At 44.2% G+C, this 19201-nt stretch overlaps 1 protein-coding gene across 1 annotated transcript in view; it reads right to left on the bottom strand.

Moving 5' to 3' along the window:
• The window catches only part of ELK3 (ETS transcription factor ELK3), a 69296-nt gene extending 50665 nt beyond the window's left edge, over positions 1 to 18631 (bottom strand). The window contains exon 1 of the mRNA XM_004269519.3: positions 18284 to 18631. The gene's annotated coding sequence lies outside the window, so the exon portion shown is untranslated. The remainder of the gene's footprint in view (positions 1 to 18283) is intronic.
• Between the last annotated feature and the right edge of the window lie 570 nt (positions 18632 to 19201).

Below are 19201 nucleotides of genomic sequence, written 5' to 3'. Positions count from 1 at the left end.
AGTCCAGAGGTTACTGTGCTCCTTCAAAATCCACCAAGCCTCCAGCAGCAGCCAGGCTGCCAGGAGAGTTAGCCCTGCCCCATGACCGCCAGCATCACCACCTTGTCATCCTGCAGCCAGGAGGGCTCCCAGTGAAGCTGATGGTAGATCCTAATGCCCCAGGGACCACCACCTTGCACAAGTCTAGGGGCCCCAGGGATTTTGTATTTATAACTTGGTGGGGGCCTGTACAAAGAGGATTTCCCCAAATTGTTTAAGCTTCAGCCCCACCCCCCGACACCTAGACCTGCCCCGGCCCCTTCTCGGGCCGCCTCCTCCCTCATAGAAGTTGCTTTCCTCTCCTTGGAGGCAGGCATTCTATCTGCCACAAGGTGGCGCCAGACATCATAACGTGAGACGGGACTGCACAGAGCATGTACGCAAAGCGTGAGGTTTTTGCTTCCATTCTTAGAAGCTGAAAAGCCCACTTATTTGCTCTTCTTTATATCCGTGGCAACCTAACACTTCTCTTTGCATGTTTCTGGTTTCATTTTTTAAGTTACACTGAGGTGGGGCCTGAGGGGGGTCAGATTATCTTTATAAATCCTACATATTGTGGGAACTAGAGAAACTAGCCAACTTAAAAACACTAATTAGTCAGAAACGAGAGAGCCCAAGGAAAGGAGAAAAACTCCTGTGTAAGAAATAAACAAAGTAGGTGCTCCAAGTTCATGTCTTTTTACTTGTTAAAAACTGCACGGTTACAGAAGTGAATATGGATTTGAACACTTAGTACTGAAAATTCTCTGAAGTCCAATTCCTCTGTCCAGAGCAACATCTATTGAGAGTTTCTGTATTGTTATGTTATCAGCGTCCAAGAGAAACGTCAGGAACCATCGCACTCCCGATGCAGGGGGCCCAGGTTCGATCCCTGGTCAGGGAACTAGATGCCCCATGCCTCAACGAAGATGCCGCGTACCGCAACTAAGACCTGAAGCAGCCAAATAAATAAATAAATATTTTTTAAAAACAAACAAAAACAAACACCTGTACTTAAGGCAAGGAATTGAAAAACAACAATTTGTACTATTTGTGGTCTGCGATAACTCAGCACAGAATAATTTTAGGGCACCAAGTCAATAAGGATTAATATTTGGTAACTAAGCAGCACAAACTGAAGTCTTTTTTTTGTTATTTTTGAGAAGGTGAAACTAAGATTATTAAACATTTTCAGAAGACATCTTAATTATTGTCAAACACTGCATGTAAAAAAAAATGCTAATCGGTGAGGCCAAGTTCATGTCCCTCAAAGCTCTCTTATCTATTAAAAAATGTTTATATTCTCATTCATTCTGTGAATATCTACAGATTGTCCATGCTTTGAAGAGCAGAGTGAACAGGAAAAGAGGGAAAGCAGCCATCGCTCAGCCTACTTTTTTACCCTTTAGAGTTCACAATGTTTTTCAAATCCGGTTTTTCAAATAACTCCTCTATCTGAGGACAGAGAAAGATTTTTCCGGGGAAATCACTGATAGCCACTGTAATAACAACATCTGCCCTTTACTGTGTGATCCACCCCTCCTTCCTTCTGAAACTCTGTTGTCTGTGGGTAAATGAGAAGCAGTTCAACTGGTTTGTTGGAGACTTTTACATGGGTGAATTTCCTTTGGAAAAGTAACTGGATGGCCACATTAACGCCAGCTGGGAAAGTGCATTCCAGCCATTCTACTTCCTCCCACATCTGTATATGCAGGCCATTCCCCCCCACCCCATGATTGCACATCCAGCCCTATCTTATCCCACATTTTCAGGCTAGGCCCACATGCAGATGGGAAAGGGCCTCTTCTCACTCTAGGCTGCCTCACATGGATACCCTGCAATATCCCAAAACTTCCTAATGTTCCTGGTACTGAGTTTGCTCTTCCTGGGCCAGAAGAAGAGGTGGTGATTGGTCCATGGGGTTAAAAAAAATAATAAATGGTTGTCCCAGAAGCACCCACCTATTTCTCTGCACCTGAAAGAAACAAGTCGATTTGAAAGACATAGTGTATGGGAGCAGCTGGGCACAGTGCCCTGTACATTGTGAGCCTTCAACAAGGCTTAGATGCTGCCCGCATCTGTGCCTTCTATGAAGCTTTCAACAAGGCTCCCACAGATGGAGCTATTTCTTGTTAGCCATCATTCCATCAGCGTCACCCAGCAATTCCAACACAGCACCTGGCAAACCACAGGCATTCAATAAAAAAGTGTGCCGTGAATCTCAAGTTCTTGGGATCTCGATTTCTTGTAACATCTGACTTCAGAGACTTCTATCACATGCTAAAGAGCCCAGACACAGTAGAATTTTATTCTTCTCTTTTTTTCCTTGGGAGAAAGATGGACTTGTCCACTTCTCCATCATCTCTCCACATGGCTCACAATCAGGTAGCCACACAAATAGTGTACGATCTGTAGTCCTTCACATATGTACACATCTCCATTTAATCTCTTCCTTGAAAGCATCAGACACAATTTTATTAAGCAGTTAAAGGAACACAAGCCTGCTAGATCAAAGCGGCCAACTGGTCACCCAGCTTTCCCAAAGTGGGGCTGTAGTTCATTACAGCCAGTCAGTTACTCGCATCCACCTCCCCTGTATGTCAACATGCCCGGGAAACAGACTCAGAAGCCCTGGGCACTGCAGGGAAAATCTTTCCAGGTAACCAATGGTATTAAAAAAGCAGATGTCTTGAAAGATGATTAGGACTGTAAAAAATCAGAGGTTCCTACAACCTGAGACAGACCCCAGGTGCCCCCATGGAGTCTCACAGAGAAGTACAAGCTCCGTTGACAATGCTTTTTCTTTAAACAGATGGGCTGCTCCTTCCCAGACATTTTTGGACTAAACCCGAACCTTCACTTTCTTTGCAACTGTTTTTGTTGTCTGTGTTGTTTGTGAGGATCTTAATTCTGGCTTGAAGCACGTCCCCTTTCAGCTCTCATACTTGGTAACATTTGGCTTCCTCTTCTGCAGGTTGTAGGCAGGAAACTGGAAAATGGGCCACAGGAAACCTGGCCTCCTACATCTGTCCCACTTTGTAATTGCAGCTCTGGTTTCATTTTGCCTTGTGTGTCAGCTCTGTTTTAACCCTCAACACGACGGCCAAACTCTGCTTTCTGTAAGAACACTGCTACTCTTATTGCCCAAGGAAACTCACTGAGACTTTTTTTTCTTCCCCAGAGTAATTAACCATATGAATTCAACGTGGAAAAAAATACTGAACGAATTCTCCTAACAGTAGTCATTTGGATCAAAAGAGTATGGAGGGCTTCCCTGGTGGCGCAGTGCTTGAGAGTCCGCCTGCCGATGCAGGGGACACGGGTTCGTGCCCCGGTCCGGGAAGATCCCACATGCCGCGGAGTGGCTGCGCCCGTGAGCCATGGCCGCTGAGCCTGCGCGTCCGGAGCCTGTGCTCCGCAACGGGAGAGGCCACAGCAGTGAGAGGCCCGCGTACCTCAAAAAGAAAAAAAAAAAAAGAGTATGGAGCTAGAAAACTGATACATTCAATGAGATAAAACTACTAATAAGTCCCCAGTGAAAATTCAAGACTACTTCATAATACTGCACAGAAGTTATATCAGTATGATTATTAGTGGTCCAAGGCTGCCTGACAAATTTTGACTTTTGAGGCTTTGATAAATAACATATGAAAATAAAATATAATCATTCTTCATTATAATCTCTCTCATTATGATGCTATTTCAAATTATGTTTCTTAACCATATCACCAACTATTAGGTTCAACCATATGAAATTTTTTTTATGGGTCAAAAACAGTGAAATACCAGCAGTCTCATACGGTCAACCTAAAGCATATAATTACACCCAGAGAACACACACACACACACACACACACACTCACACTCATCCCCCCAGGGCAGTATCTTCTTCCTGTGTTTGGTCCATGGAACCTTTCTGAGACTCTTAACATTCTCTAGTAGAGAAAAAAAGATATATTTAAATCCTAAAGGTAATTTATAAATCTCAAAGAGTTCCATTCTAAAGGAAATGTTAGCTATATCGTCCCCCACCAGTCAATACTGAGTGTCCATGGAATTCTCAAGAATAGGGCTCCTACCAAAAAAAAATCCATTACTTACTTAAATAGGAGCTTTTCTTAACGCTAACATTTGATGAGCATTTACTATGTACCAGGCATTGTGTTGAGCACTTGATACACGTTATCTGAATTTGATACTGCATGACTTAACAAGGTAGAATAAGACGCTCTGGCCACGGGAGTATTTTGGGAAAACAGAGACTTGTATACAGGGCACGTGGCTCCAAAGTCCAGCTTCTTAATCACCACACGTAGTTTCCCCAGCAGAGGCTTCATTTCTTATATGCACATCTCACTGCTACTAAGAGAAAAGTCCCATTTTAACACAGAGGGCGATACAACATTCCTATGAGAAATCAAATCAGGAAGTTTTCTTGTTCATCTCTGGCTTGCCTCATCTGTGACTCCAGTTGTTCCAACTGGTTCTGTTTTTAAGAAAATTTGAACCCATCCCACCTTTACTTTTTTTAAAAACCCGGTTCCCCTTTAAAAAGATCTGCTATTGGTTTAAATACATAGCTGTGTCATCCAATGCTAAATAATCGAGGTTGCCTCTTGATGAAGACAGGTGAGAAGCTGTGCCTTCTGTAACCTAGCTCCTTCTCAACAGGAAAGACTCATCCTCTTGTTCGGTGTGTGCACACTGTATGGTGGAACAAGAGGAAGAAAGTGGAAAATGAAAGGTAGGTGATGTCGCCGGCCCTGGAGTGGGGCCCCAAACCTGCGTGCATTTCACGTAACAATGACAGGTACCACGAGAAACACTGCACTGCGAACGGGGACAGGATGGGGATCCCACTGAAACAACAAGACTGATGGGACTTGGTAAGCACCCAGCAGGGGCTAAAAATTTTTCCTTTAGAAACAAACACCTCTGGGGAAGCCCTCTTTCAGGTTCTAAGAAAGCCATATTTGGGATTTCATGGCATCCCATGACACGCACATAAAATTTAAAAAGGTGTTTTGCATTCAGTAAAACTTACTTAAGATCTTGCTAACTGTTCTTGAATTTGAGCTTCAATTTAATGAGCTCCCTAATTTCCAGTGGGTATTTCCCCACACACACTAACCTCTGATTCTTATATTTCATAGGCCTTTGAATGGAAAATCTTTTACCTAAATTTTTGTACTGTTAATGTTAATAAAATTCGATCCTGTGTGCAAGGGGAAACATTGGAAGTCAGAACATATAAATTCTCATCGTAGCCATGACCTTAAAGAGTTGCATGGGGCTTCCCTGGTGGCGCAGTGGTTGAGAGTCCGCCTGCCGATGCAGGGGACACGGGTTCGTGTCCCGGTCCGGGAAGATCCCACATGCCGCGGAGCGGCTGGGCCCGTGAGCCATGGCCGCTGAGCCTGCGCATCCGGAGCCCGCGACGGGAGAGGCCACAACAGTGAGAGGCCCACGTACCGCGGGGGGCGTGGGGGGGGGGGAGAGTTGCATGACCTCAGGCAGGGATGTTAACTTCTGTTTCAACTTCTTAAGCAAGGCCAACCCTATCCCCTCTCCATACATGAAGGTCAGCAAACTAAAAGACTTTTTACAATTAAGAGTATTTCAAAAGTAAAAATCTAAGATATCCTTTTGATCAATACATCGTGTAAGGGATCTTCAAAATAAAAATGGAATAATGCCTCCAGCTTCATATAAAGCCTTCACAGAGAGATTTTTTTAAATCTGTGGTTTTGCCTTCACATCAGAAAATGTTTATTCGCTCACTTTGTTTAGTTTTACAAAAATCGAAAAGAAAGGAAATCTTCCATGCCACTTCTACTAGAATGAAACCATAACCTTTCAGATAAACTTGAAACCTTTTCTGTGCTAAATAATAAGCTGGAGAAGGCCACAAGTATATACCCAGTGCGGTAAGAACACGTCTGCATGACACAAAATGATGGTAGTTTTTCCACATCCAGAAACTGAAGCATTTCCTGCCAGAGCATCCTCCAAGCTCTTCTATTGTGTGGAAACTGTAAAATCTTTCTAAATCAGGACTTCCTCCTATTATGCTTTGGAGGCGTCTTTCTGGGAAGGGTAGCTCCAAGGCAAAAGGTAGGAATTCCTGCAGCACCACCCAGTGGAAACATTAGAAAAAAAAAAAAGCAAGATAAAACACGTTTAATAAAAGAAAATTCATGTCCTAAGCTCTGCTAATTAAAAATCTGGACAGTGCGCTTTTTCCTTCAATGGCAACCAGCAATAGGTTTTGCTTCACAATAGTGCCCTTTTTCCTCGGTGCCGTTCCTTAAACGCCAACCACACAAATGATCGTCAACATCACATCTGCCTTGTCTCGCTCACATGTGTGCACACACACTGGGCCAGGGAGGAAGGAGTTCCGGGTGGGGTCAGGTGTGGCCCGAGACACCATCCCTTCCTCTCAGAAGGATGCCCCAGGGACCGTGGGGACCGGGAAATCTGCACAGCTGTGCTCAGCGTCCCAGTCCAGCTGCAGCGTCGGTCATTTCCTGGCAGAAAGGTAAGATCTGCGCATCTTTCCCTTTCCCTGGTCTGAATACACCTGGTCTGAGCCACCTCCAACACCTGCAGGCACTTCTACCTCCCTCCCTCAGTCCCCCCAGAGGGGAAGGCTCAGAGCCTTTCCTCCCCCTGTGGCCCTTATCTCTGGTCCCCCCGCAGCTCTCTCCATGGTGACCATCGCTTCTGCTCCCCTGTCCGACCAAAGCCTCCCACAGGTCGTTTCAGTCTCTGTCTACTTCACTTATGCCCTCATCAGAACACGGCTCTTCACCAGCGGCTGCGTCTCACACACGCACGACACATCAGGCTACTGATCTTGGGAACGGGATCGGAGCAATAGGAAACCCCGACCATCTCCCTCCAGCTTTCCTTCCCAGAGAGCCCTGGCAGCAGCCAGGAGAGGGAGAGAGCTGTTGTCATCTTCCCGGAGAAACTGAGAACTCTCTCGTCTTCTCTACAGAATTTAAAATAATAAAATATCATTTCTTCGATCACGTCTGGATGCTTAAGTCACTAAAGAAAATGGTCCCTAACGTCAGCACTCCTGGGAAAGTTATCTTTCCCTCTTCCTGGAATAAGTCCACCGAAACCATTTTACATGTCTTTTAAAAATAGAAAATGATACTAGTTAGTGGATCTTGATATTGTTTAGAAATATATGACCTGTGTTAAAACGTTACAATATAGCATATTTGAACTGGTAGTTTGCAAATGGCTAATAGTATTATAAACCCCTTTTTCCCCCTTTTCTGAAGTGTAACAGTTCACAAAATGTGCTGGTTTCTGGAAATGTCAAGATTTGGAAAATACTGACATTAGCTAGTCTTCGGGCCCCACTATATATAGTACTGTTGCAAAAATGTTAGGAGTTACTGGTATTTGTGTGACACCTTCTTTAGGGATTTTGGAGAGGCACTAAGGCTGCCTTCCAGGGGTGGTTACCTAAGCAAAGAACTGCACTCTTCCAGATCCTGTGGTCACTTTAGCATCACCGCTTTTCTTCAGCGCTCTTCTCGGCAAAACTCTTGCATGGTTTACAAAATGCAAATGCTAGGCCTCCACATTTATACATAAATCTGGTATGATAATATATTCACGTTGGAAGGGATCTATAAAAAACAGTGACTCTGCAGCCTTCAAAATATCATCACCTGCTCATGTGGTGGACATCTGTGGGGGATTTTAGCTGCATCTAAAGTCATGAAGGTAGACTCTCCCTTTTGTAGCTTTACTGTCTCCATATACATATCTCCCTCCCACATTTTTGTACAGGCATCAAGTTTAGCTACATATAACAAGTACGGTGCCAAAATGCAGTTTCTTCTCAATTTAAATAACTGCTAATAAAGTTCTTTTTAACGTGAAGCAAAACTACAATGGGGTTAAGTTAAAACAGCAAGCAAAAGGCATCTTGTTTTTCGCAGAGCGTCCATTTAAAATCTAGCCTGACTTGTAGACAAACTACAGTAAGTGGAACACATTTAAAATATCTTGCTGTTTCTGTTGAGCACAACTGTTTGTAAAAAAAAAAAAAAAAAAACAAACTGTTGCAAAAATAGACAGCGAGTGATTTCAAAACTAAACAATCTCCTCCAATACATTACACTTAAAACTTGTTGATTAACCCCCAGACTGCAATGAATACGTGAACAAAATAACACTGAAACTGTCATCAAGTGGAAGACCGAGAGTTCATCCTTTCGTGTCAGGTTGATGTTGTGCACGCACATTTCCTTCAAGAAGTCAACAAAAGCATCCCACAGAAAAGAATGGCTGTTGGTGGCATCAGCGTCCAGCATCAGATATGTACCTAAAGCCCCCTCCCAGCCCTTAATTCCCATTCGGGAATCTGCCCTCCACTAAGTTGGCTTCAGCCCTTTTTTTAAATGTCACATACAACTTGTTCCTCTGCTTACTCTTCCAGTAATTGTTCCACGTGAAAATATTAACTGTACAAAACAAATGCCAGCTTCCGCTTTAGATGATCTTTCCCCTTTGCTCAAGAAAATCACCCTTTCTGTATTTTAATCATCCGGTACATGTACGATCTTCTACATCAAGGTCTCAAAGTTTCTACTTTCCTAAAGACAAATTGGTAGGTCTTAATATTTAGGTTCAAAAAAAACAAAACAAAACAAAAACAAAGGATGTGGCAAAGCCTAGAGGAAGATGCCGTTCTTGTGGTTCAGCTCTGATTTAAATCAAAGCAGGGCAATGCTCTTGAGAGTGAGACACGGAGCTTTTGAGAGCCCAAGTACTCTTGGGTCATTTTGTTTGATTCAAGACATCTTTTAACATCATATACTTTGGTGATCAAAGTAATTCACTTTAAGAAGTTGTTGGGGACTTCCCTGGTGGTCCAGTGGTTAAGACTCCACGCTCCCAGTGTAGCGGGGCACGGGTTCAATCCCTGGTCGGGGAACTAAGATCCCACATGCTGCACGGTGTGGTCAAAAAATAAATAAATAAAATAAACAGTAAAACAGGAGAAGAGATCATTTTTTTTAAAAGTACATTGAAAAACTGTTAACTCTCTTCAGAAGTACTCAATGTCATAAACGCAGAATTGAGAATTAGGGCTAAAGAGCCTAAAGAAGTGAACGAAGCAAAGTTAGGAATGCTGAGCGGCTGGCTGAGCGATGCTTCTGGTTTTGCTTCGACTATCAGAGGTGAAGTGGGCCCATCAGCAGGCATTCCTCCGTCCTCTATAGGCTCAGCACGGATGTGACAGCATCTCTCTCTCTGCCTGGGGTTTAATCAGTTCCAACCCTGTCTCAGAATGTCACTTGGAGAATGTGGAGATGTTTGTTCTAAAATGTTTTTAAAAAGAAAAAAACAAAACAAAACAAAAAACCCCAGCCATGCTCTACTACCCAACACCCTCTGGTCTAAATGGTCAGTAACTGGAGCTTGAAAAACAGGCAGGAACATTAGCGAAAATAACTTCCCCACAACACTCATGAATTCTAGATTCCAGAGGATTTCAAAACGCAAGACCATACAAGAAGATGAAGGAGCCGCCTCCACATACAGTCTTCAAATACTACTAAACGGTTTGGTCCCTTCCTATATGTTCTGTATGGGGTTTGCTGAAATGATGAGGCATCTGAGCTTTCTCCTCTCCTGAAAACTGTAACAAAAATCCAAGTTCTGTCTTGAGTTCTCACAATGAAATAATGATTCTTTGGGATGGAGAGCTTTAGCAAACATTCCTTTATGCTCTAATCCTCTGTACAGAAGTGGGGCTTGAATCCTACATGAGAGGGCTGACTCTACAGAGAAGGAACAAAAACTGAGATCACATACTGTCCCATTCTCTCAGACTCATGCATTCCTCTTGTAGCTACATGTGTGGAGGCACACCCAAATACGCAGACACACACACTCCTCGTCTGCCAATGCTTATCTCCAACAGCCAATGGCTTATATTTTAGCCTCTAAATGCAAACCTTCCAAACTCCAGTAAGGGGATAGGGGGGAAGTTACATTTCCAGTTCACTGAGTATTAACCAGAGATGTATTCTTCTTAACTACTAGTGCTAGGAAATTGTTCTCACATCTACAGCCCTTCCCCTTGCCTAATAGAGCTAACAGAGCATCCTGATCATTCTGGGCCCCAGGATCACCATTCTGAAAATGATGAGAACTCACAGGTGGAGACAACGCAGGAATCCCTGCAGTTAATTCCTACGGACAGACCCTACAGTTACCCAGGAGCACATCCTGGAATAAATTCTAGGGCTTATTCTGTTGTGGGGGTGGTGGTTGTCTTAATCTCTCTTCTGACAATTAAGTGCAGGGAGAAAAAAAATCTGCTTAATTACACATTATGGTTAATCAAGGTTTGACTATCAACAAACCACTCCTTGGCAAAACCCAGCTGAAATTAATAGCAGATCTAGCCCTCGACCCAAAACAATTTAGGTATTTAATCATTCATCCTTTCATCATCACACAGGCAGTGTCATTATTTTAAAACTCGATCAGAAATGTCATTTATTAATTATAAAAGGTTATGGACAAAAGCTACACACACAGGTTTTAGTATAAGTGAGGAAGCAGTTTTAACAGTGAATATTATTATGGAACTCAGTCCAAGGGATCTATGAAAATGTGGTCAACTGAAGTCTTGATAAAGGACTATGATCCTTGCTGTAGAACGATTAATTTTAACATGGAAAGAACTGTACATTGAGGTTCTTTCAGGCTGTACTATCCTATAAATTACCTAACTGCTAACCAACCATTCTGAGTATAACACTGATATCAACAATAGGGTTAAAGTTTGTCCTCTCAGATGTTAACACACCTGATCTCTGTACATTCACTTTTCCTACAGATCTGGACAAAAATTCTGGAAAATGATACATCCTCTATACAGGATCTTCTTGGCTGTCTCTTTGGTTTAACCAAGAAATATGCTTCTTATTAATTCAAATAATTGACTGTCTAGGAAAGAGTTGGATTTAGGCATAGCAATAAAGTGCTTTATCAATTCCACTGGCAAAAGGCAAGGAGAGGAGCTATGGTGACAAAGTTTTCCCCCTTCAGACTGCTTTTAACTCAACGAATGCCAGGTATTGTACAAAGGGCTGGGATAAACACAAGGATGAGAATAGCAGATGAAGCCCAGAGGGAGCTTACAGACTGATGGGCAAGACAGATGGGAAACACATCTTGATACATACACGCACAGATATCCCTCAGTTTCCGAATCTAATGAATTCCAGGGTTTGGACAGTGACTCCAGATAGCAAAGGGTAGCCTGCTATCAAATCTACTCGGTTCCTGAGTTCTGGATAAGGAATATTAATGAATAATGAGAAACACCAGCCCTATCTCCAGATATATATATCTGAAACTGGTACCTGTGCTTGGATAGTAAGAATCTGCAGAGGGAGAATTCAGGTAACATGGAAACCTGTAAATAAAGCCTGTGGCAAGGACTCCGAAGGCCAGGGATGGATGACTGGGGAGATCTAACCTGGAGGACCAGCAAAGGCTTCCCCAGGGAAGAGATGGTTGAGCTGAGACCTGACAGATGACTACACACTGGCTCGAAAGTGGAGTGAGAGAAATCGATGGGAGTGGAGGACCTGGAGGGAATTCCCAGAAGAGAGAACAGCACTTAGAAGGGCCCAGTGGCCAGGGGGCACATTACACATTTGAGGAATTGAGGAAAGGCCAGTGTAGTTGGCCTAAATCACAGCATGCTGCTTACATTAAGATTTTTGGTCTCTATCCCAGCTGAAGCCACTGGGAGATTGTAAGCAGAGGAGCGAAAAGGTCGGATCTGTGTTGGAAGGACTGCTCTAGCTTGTGCGTGGAGAAAGGACCAGCTTGTGCGTGGAGAAAGCTTGTGCTCTAGCTTGTGCGTGGAGGGAGGGGGTGAGGGGAAATGTGGACCCCTCAGATCCAGCGTTGGAAGATGGACAGCATTTTCAAAGACTATCAGGAGGAAAGAGTAGGGACCTGACCTGGTGATCAAAATCCTGGGGCCTGCTCAGCACCCAGCCTGGAGACAGTCGCTGTCTCTGCCCAGTCACTGCCCTAGAACGAGGCAGTCGTCTTTAGAAATGAGTGGTGCCTGTCACAAACCTCAAAAAGAGGAGGAAAGGAAGCACTGCAGCTAATACTGACCTTCCCTCAGGTGTTCCTTATTCAATAAGGGGCCGACATGGGATTGAAGGGGAAACTTAAGGGGAATCCCTTTTTCTACCCCAAAACAGTTTTTAAAAATTGCTGTATATGTCTCAAAGTCAGCTTTTGGGGGATGACAGCAAACATTCACTCTACACTTTCACAACTCCTAGAAGAATCCAAGTTCTTTATTCTAAAACAGAGCATAGACGAATAGGACTTTGGGATGCAAGGGATCGTCCCTACCTCTCTACTCCAGCCACTTTGCCCTCCAGCCAGGGAAACTGAGGTCCAGGGACATTAAGTGATATCCTCTAAACACAATTGGTTTTAAGGGAATCTACGTTTTCCCCGCAGCATACATATTACTTTTGGTTAGTGTAAGTGATATTAAATAGTGTAGAAAGGATTTTTCCTCTTATTGGATGATGAGGAAATCCACACTTTCTGATGATTTATTTTTAACCAAGTAGATTAAATAAAAATACTGCAGTATCTTATCCAGGTGCTCTGGGGTATAATAACATGGTAGAGTCATGGAATTGCCATAATACAATTAAAAGTAGCCAGGGAATGTTTTGGGGTGATGGAAGCATTCTCTACTTAGAGGTAGGGGGTGGGGATTACATAGGTGTATACAATAACATTTAAGATCTGGGCAGTTTCATGTACATAAGTTATACAACAGTGAAAGAAAGTAAAAGACATCAAGAGTCTCAGATTCATTCTATTGTTTGGAGTAAATGACCCCTAACCTCACCAAACAGTGTAAGAGAAGGTATCAAGATACATGTGTTTTATACCTACTCCATCACTCCCATATTTATACCTGGAACATTAGGAATTGTTCTTAGATATGGTAGCTTTAAAAAGACTTAGGATACTGTGTGCTTTAAAACTTCTTTTTAAAGCATGTGAGTAAATTCATTTTAGTCCAAATTCAGATCAGAATATATTAGTATAACCATCATCTTAATTTCTTTAAAAATATGCAAATAACTCTCATAGTCAATTATAAAATAACCCCATTTAATTCCTAATTTAATAATTACTTTCCAGCAACTGTAAATTAAAACACATAAAGTGGTCAGTGAGTAATTCCTAGTGGCAAATCAACCAAGTTACAACTTACTGAAATGATCAATTCAAAGTTTATTTTTAAACTGCTGACATATATGTAAGTTTCCAGTAATGGATGAAAGGCCATTTTCATTTCGGTTGTGGGTAGGGATAATGGGGAGTCAAATTTCTGCTTAAAAGACTGAAGGCCCTTAGGATTTGTTAACAGTGCACCCCAGACATAGAAAACAAACTTATGGTTACCAAAGGGGAAAGGGGGGTGGGAAGGGATAGAGTAGAAGGTTGGGATTAACATATTACATGCTACTATATATAAATAGATAACCAACAAGGACCTACTGTATAGCACAGGGAACTATACTCAACATTTTGTAATAACCTATAAGGGAAAAGAATCTGAAAAAGAATTTATATAGGTATGTATACGTGTAACTGAATCACTGAGCTGTATACCTAAAATTAGCATGATACTGTAAATCAACTATACCTTAATAAAAAATAAAACAAAAACAGTGTGCGTGCACGCACACGCACACTCTGATAATTCAATTTACTGGGGCTGTACTATAAGTGGCAAAACTGGAGTTTTCATGTTCTCACTGCCACGGTTTCAACCAAAAAGCTACATGATCTCAGTTCAAACTGGCATGGGCAATAGTACTCTTGAATTGAAAATCTACTTAAAATACCAATTTCAAAGTTTGGAAACTTTACTGATATAAAGTGAAACAGTAATAAGTAAGAGTCACCAAGTGTGCAAGAGGCACCTTCCTCCCTCCTTTATAGTTAGAGAAGTTCAAGGTGTATTTTTGGTCTAACCTAGTTTCTCTGTTTTCATCACTCAACATTCTACTTTGATGTGTCGCACCCTGGACTTCCTTTTACTACGTCTTGATATTCTACTGCAAATCATGACTCATCCTTAAATCATAGAGAAACTCATCAAAATCCCAAACTGCACAGCACATATGAATTCAGTCTTTCAAGAGGGCAGCATTCTTAGAACATTACTTGGAGCCACAGAGACAAAAACACTGAACAAGTTCATGTAGAAATTATGTCAATCCACTGTTGAGTCAACACATTTATTAGATCAATAAATACGAGCTCTATGTGTGGTAATTTTGGTCTTAGTACCAGTTATTAAACTGTGTTACATGATACGTTAACTGAAAATAAGCTACAAAACAGAAAGTATAGTGTGACTCCAATTAAAAATTTTATGTGTCCATGTGCAGCTGTGTGTATATGTATTTTAAAAGACCAGAAAAATATACACCAAAATGTTAACAGAGGGATTATGGGAGATGTTTTTTTTTTTCCTTTTTGGTTTTCTGCATCTTCCTAAGATAATTCATATTAATATTTTTTATAACAGAAAAAAACAACTAACCTTTAGAAAATATTGCTACACTAATGTAATCTCAAATATGTCATCAATCTACAAAGGCAAAGGGGAATTACGGATAAATAATAAAACATAAAATACTCTTGCCTTAAACATACAGAAAAATTTGCCATGAGTGGAGTCCTTCATATAAGTGACCAGGACCGCTCATCTATATGCGCAGGTACTGGCCCTTAGGGGCAGAAGCCAGCTGCCTACAGCCAGGTCACAGCCAGAATAGAAGAAATGGGTTCTCTGTCCAAAGTTTAATGAGGAACCCCAGGTCTAGGAAACATGAAAATGGCTGAATCATTCCCTGGGACTGGAAGGGAGTAAAGCCGTTAATTAGTAAGCAGTAATTCACCATCAGCGAAAAAAGACTTTACTCCAGGAAGTCACATCCTTAGATAATATTTTTAAAGTGTTTTGGGTTTGTTTTGTCTTAGGTAATGTTTTGCAACCATATTGGTTTTTGAATCCTATAGATACATAATTGGGTAGCACAGGGCGCACAAAATCCGATACGTGACAGCTAAGAAAGGAATATTTTAATTTATACGCACTGCCTGGAAGCCCTTTAAGACCGATTTCAGGAAAAGTTCTAAAAAGTTATTACAAATATAAATTTCAATATACGATCTCAGGGTTATTGTACATTACCAGGTTTGAATTAGTAAAATTTTTTTAAATAAGAAAAAGAGGAGGGCTTTAATAAATGTTTAGCAAACTTCAAAATTCAAGTGGGGCTGCTCTCCCCCATGTGGGCTGTTGCCATTCTGGTCTAAAAAGCATTAGTACCAAGTGAGTGAGGTTCAGAGATGGTCTCATTCAGCTCACAAAGGTACACCATCACACTGTCATTATTTACATGTCATTCCACACGTATTACTGACCGAAAAGAGAGAAAATTCATGCACACTGTGTTATTCACATGGCAGAAAAGTGCCAGTGATGACTTTTAAATGTTCTATTCCTTGAATGAATGCATATCAAAGTTGTCATCACCATTAATGTAAACAGAGTTTCTCAATCTGGGTACTCCTGACATTTGGGGCTAGAAAATTCTTTGTGGGCATTGCTGGATGTTTAGCAGTATCCCTGACCTCTACTCACTAGACGCCAGTAGAACCCCCTCTGATTATAACAACCAAAATGTCCCCAGATACTGCCAAAAGCCCCTTGGGGAGCAGAATTACTCCCAGTTGAGAACTACTGATATAAATGAACATTATTCATTCCAAATAATAACTTATTGGAATGAAGAATTCTAATTATCCCCTTTTTATTTTGAAGGAAATGTAGCCTTGAAAGGAGAATACTTAACAACCTTCATCCTTAAGGAATAGTCATGCAAAGTGATGTTGGCTTTGGAAAGCTTTTTTCCTTATCTATTTAATGTAAGTTCTGTTATCCTACTCACAGCTTTCAATGCAACAATTTATTGAGCATCTACTCTGCACCAGATGCGGTGTTAGGCACATCCTGTACTCACGTCCACTGACTCACACCCTGCTCGGGCTTTGCCACCAGAAAAGAAACACGGACACCTTAAAAAACCCTCAAGAGAGCAGAGTGTCCTTGTCAATAAAGGAGCCCCACAGTTCCAATCAGGTTCCTTAAAATTCTTTACCCTTTTTAGTAATTCTACACATTTCCAACATTTAAAGGTTTTTAAAAAAAAAAAAAAAGGCCAGAAGGCCTTTGCTATATTTGGCATAGAATGACCATCAGGGGTCTTTGCAGGCAGGATCATTACTGGAAACTCCAAAAACAATTAGGGACAGTCTTCTTAACTGTCTGACCCACGTGCCCTCCTAACACAATTTGTAATTTTATAATCTCCATAAATTGAAACTCATAACTGACCTTTCCCAAATAAGTGTGTGTCACAGAGAGACAGAAGAAAAGGGAGAGAGATCGGAGGGTATTTTGTTTGGCAGTAGGGCTCAGAAATCAATTTGAGCTCATTAGTAGATGCCCGGAACATGCTTGGTTTCTCGTCACCTCCGCCCTCCCCCGGCAGGAGTGAAGCACAGACGTGAGAGGATGGGTGTGTTTGAGGTGCTTGGGAGAGAAAAACCTGTAAGTTCGAAATCCAAAATGGCCAAAATGACTTCAAAGTTTTCAAGATGCTGCCCTGAAAAGGTTCGTTGGGCGCCTGCCCCTCTAAGTAAATAAAGCCGTAACTTGTCTCCCTCTCCAGCGCAGGGCTCCCCCGGCTGACAGTGGCTGCACAAAACCCCTCCTGTGCCGAGCAGCGGAAACTCCTAATGAGATTAGTTGGTGTGTGTGCAGACATTACTTAGCAATGACTACAGGGGCTCTCTCTTCCTGCAGCAGCCAGTGGAAAATTCAGGGAACTTTTTCCCCCGCAGCAGCAGAATCCCTTTAACCCTCTTCCCCAGCCAACTCCAAAAACAACTCAGCCTCCCCCAGCGTCCCCCCTCCTGGCCGGGGTGCTGGGGGGAGTTAAAGACCCGCCAGGGACTTCCAAAAGCGGGAGGGTGGGAGGGGGCCGGCGGGGAAGGGGCGGGTGACCCCTCGAACACTACAAAGGAAACTGTAAAAGGCACAAATACATAAACCTGAGAAGGAGCAAACCACAGTTTCTTTGTGAGCTCCTCTAGTGAGTCATTTTCAAGATGCTGTCTGCTGCCAGTTTCAAAGCGGAAGCGCATGGCAATTAGTCTTGCCGTTTCCAGACAAGCCAGAAACTCTCCCGACACTCGTTTCTTTTTTTTTTTTTTCCTTCTAAAAAGCCCCTTTTGCAGTTTCTGAAATAACATTTCTTTCTCCCACCTCCATCCGCCGCCTAACTGCAGCTTGTCCTCAGGACGATTCGGTTCAGAAAACGTAACAAAACCGAGACCTCTAATTTTTTTTTTTTTTTTTTTAGCCCTCCAAAATTGTAATTCCTCCCCCCAAAAGTTACGGAAGCATTACAGGCCAACATTCAGATGCAAGCAGAAGAGCCCCATCCCAAAGTGCTGGGGGCTCCAAGACCACCTCCTGCCCGGTCCTCCTCCAAAACCATGTCCAGTAATGACTCCACCGGCTTTTAAAGGTCCGGCTGGGCGTGCGCCTGGGGCGGGGACCCGGGCGGGGGTCACCTGCCGAGCGAGAGGGGACGCGGCCCCCAGCCCCGCGGCTCGGCTCCCCACGCCCTCCGCTTCCCTCTCCACCCCTGTCCTCTCCCTGAATTCGACCGTCGGTGCCCACTGCCACCCCGAGGAGAGCCACAGCCCCGGCTAGGTCAGCGGTGGTCCAGCCTCCAGGCACGCAGCCCGCTCCAGTCACCGTTCCTCCCAGAGGGACCCCAAGTCTCACCGCCGCCCGCTCCCCCGCGCGCCCCCTCCTCCCGGCTCACAGCGCAGCCCAGGGCGGGGTGTGCCATCGCCCGGTGGCCGCAGCCCCCGGGCCGGCGCGCGGACCCGGCGCAGGAGCATCCCAGCTGCGCCCACTCCCCGCGGCCGCCCCCAGCCCCGGGCCTGCAGCCTCCGACGCGGTGCCCACCCGCCCCACCCCCACCAAGCCAGAGAGAAGAAAGAAAGAAAAGACCAAGCCCCACGAAACTTTGCAACTGTCCGAGCAACAGGCACGGACCCTACTACATACCCAGATGCGGGGGAGTTTTCAAGATCCTTCTTCGGGGGAATTTCTAGGAGGAACCGGGCGAAAGTCCCCGACTTTCCATGCTGACAGGCGTCTGCAGACGGTCTGTTGCTCTTGTAATGAGATCCTGATTTTTTCCCCCTTTTTTTTTCTTTCTCTCGCTCCTCTTTTTTTTTTTTTTTTTTTTTTTTTCCTCTGGTGTGTGTGAGAGCAGGAAGTTGGAGCAGTCAGGCCGAGCCGGCTCACTTCCTTTACTGCATTATTCCCCAGGCGGTGTGCAGTCTGTGTAAACAGGCTTTTCCGCCCCGCGCCGCGCGCCCCGGCCGCGGCTGTGCGCCGGGGCTGGCCGCCGAGGCCCGCTCATACTCCGCCGCCTGGGGCCCCGCACCGTGCCCCCGCCCGCCGCGCTCCACGCTTCCTGCTCGGCCACCCCCGGGGAGGAGCCTCCGGACCCCGGGCGACTCCGCGTGGCCGCAGCCCCTCCCCACGGGGGGGGCGGGCAGCTCGGCCAGAAACGCAGAGAAGCCGCCACCGGCGCGCCGAGGGGCTGAGCTTGGGTTGTGGCGAGACGGGGGATCCCTCTTCTTCCCCCGGGGGTCCCTGTGCTGGGGACCGCCCTGGGCCCAGCAGTAGGGTCTTGCCCTGCTCGGTCGGTCGGTCTGGGCGGGGAGGCCCGAAGTGGGGAGGCCGCTGGACTCGCTGTTTTCTGTCAGCTGGGATGGAAGAGTTGTAGGGCCAGGGGGCATCGGGAGTGGGGCCCGGGTGCTCTGGGCCAAGGGCTGCTTTGCTTGTGGGTGGGGGTGTGATTGCTTAGGATGAGAAGATGTTGCATGTGCAGAAAAGGAGGCACGGGTTTTGTCAGGGGATGGACACAGTTCCTGTCTGGGATTTAAAAAAAAAAAAAAAAAGCCAGCGCTCAGA

This window comes from Orcinus orca, chromosome 11 (assembly GCF_937001465.1).
Source record: "Orcinus orca chromosome 11, mOrcOrc1.1, whole genome shotgun sequence".
Classification (NCBI taxonomy): Eukaryota; Metazoa; Chordata; class Mammalia; order Artiodactyla; family Delphinidae; genus Orcinus; species Orcinus orca.
This window is presented reverse-complemented; position numbering and strand designations above follow the sequence as displayed.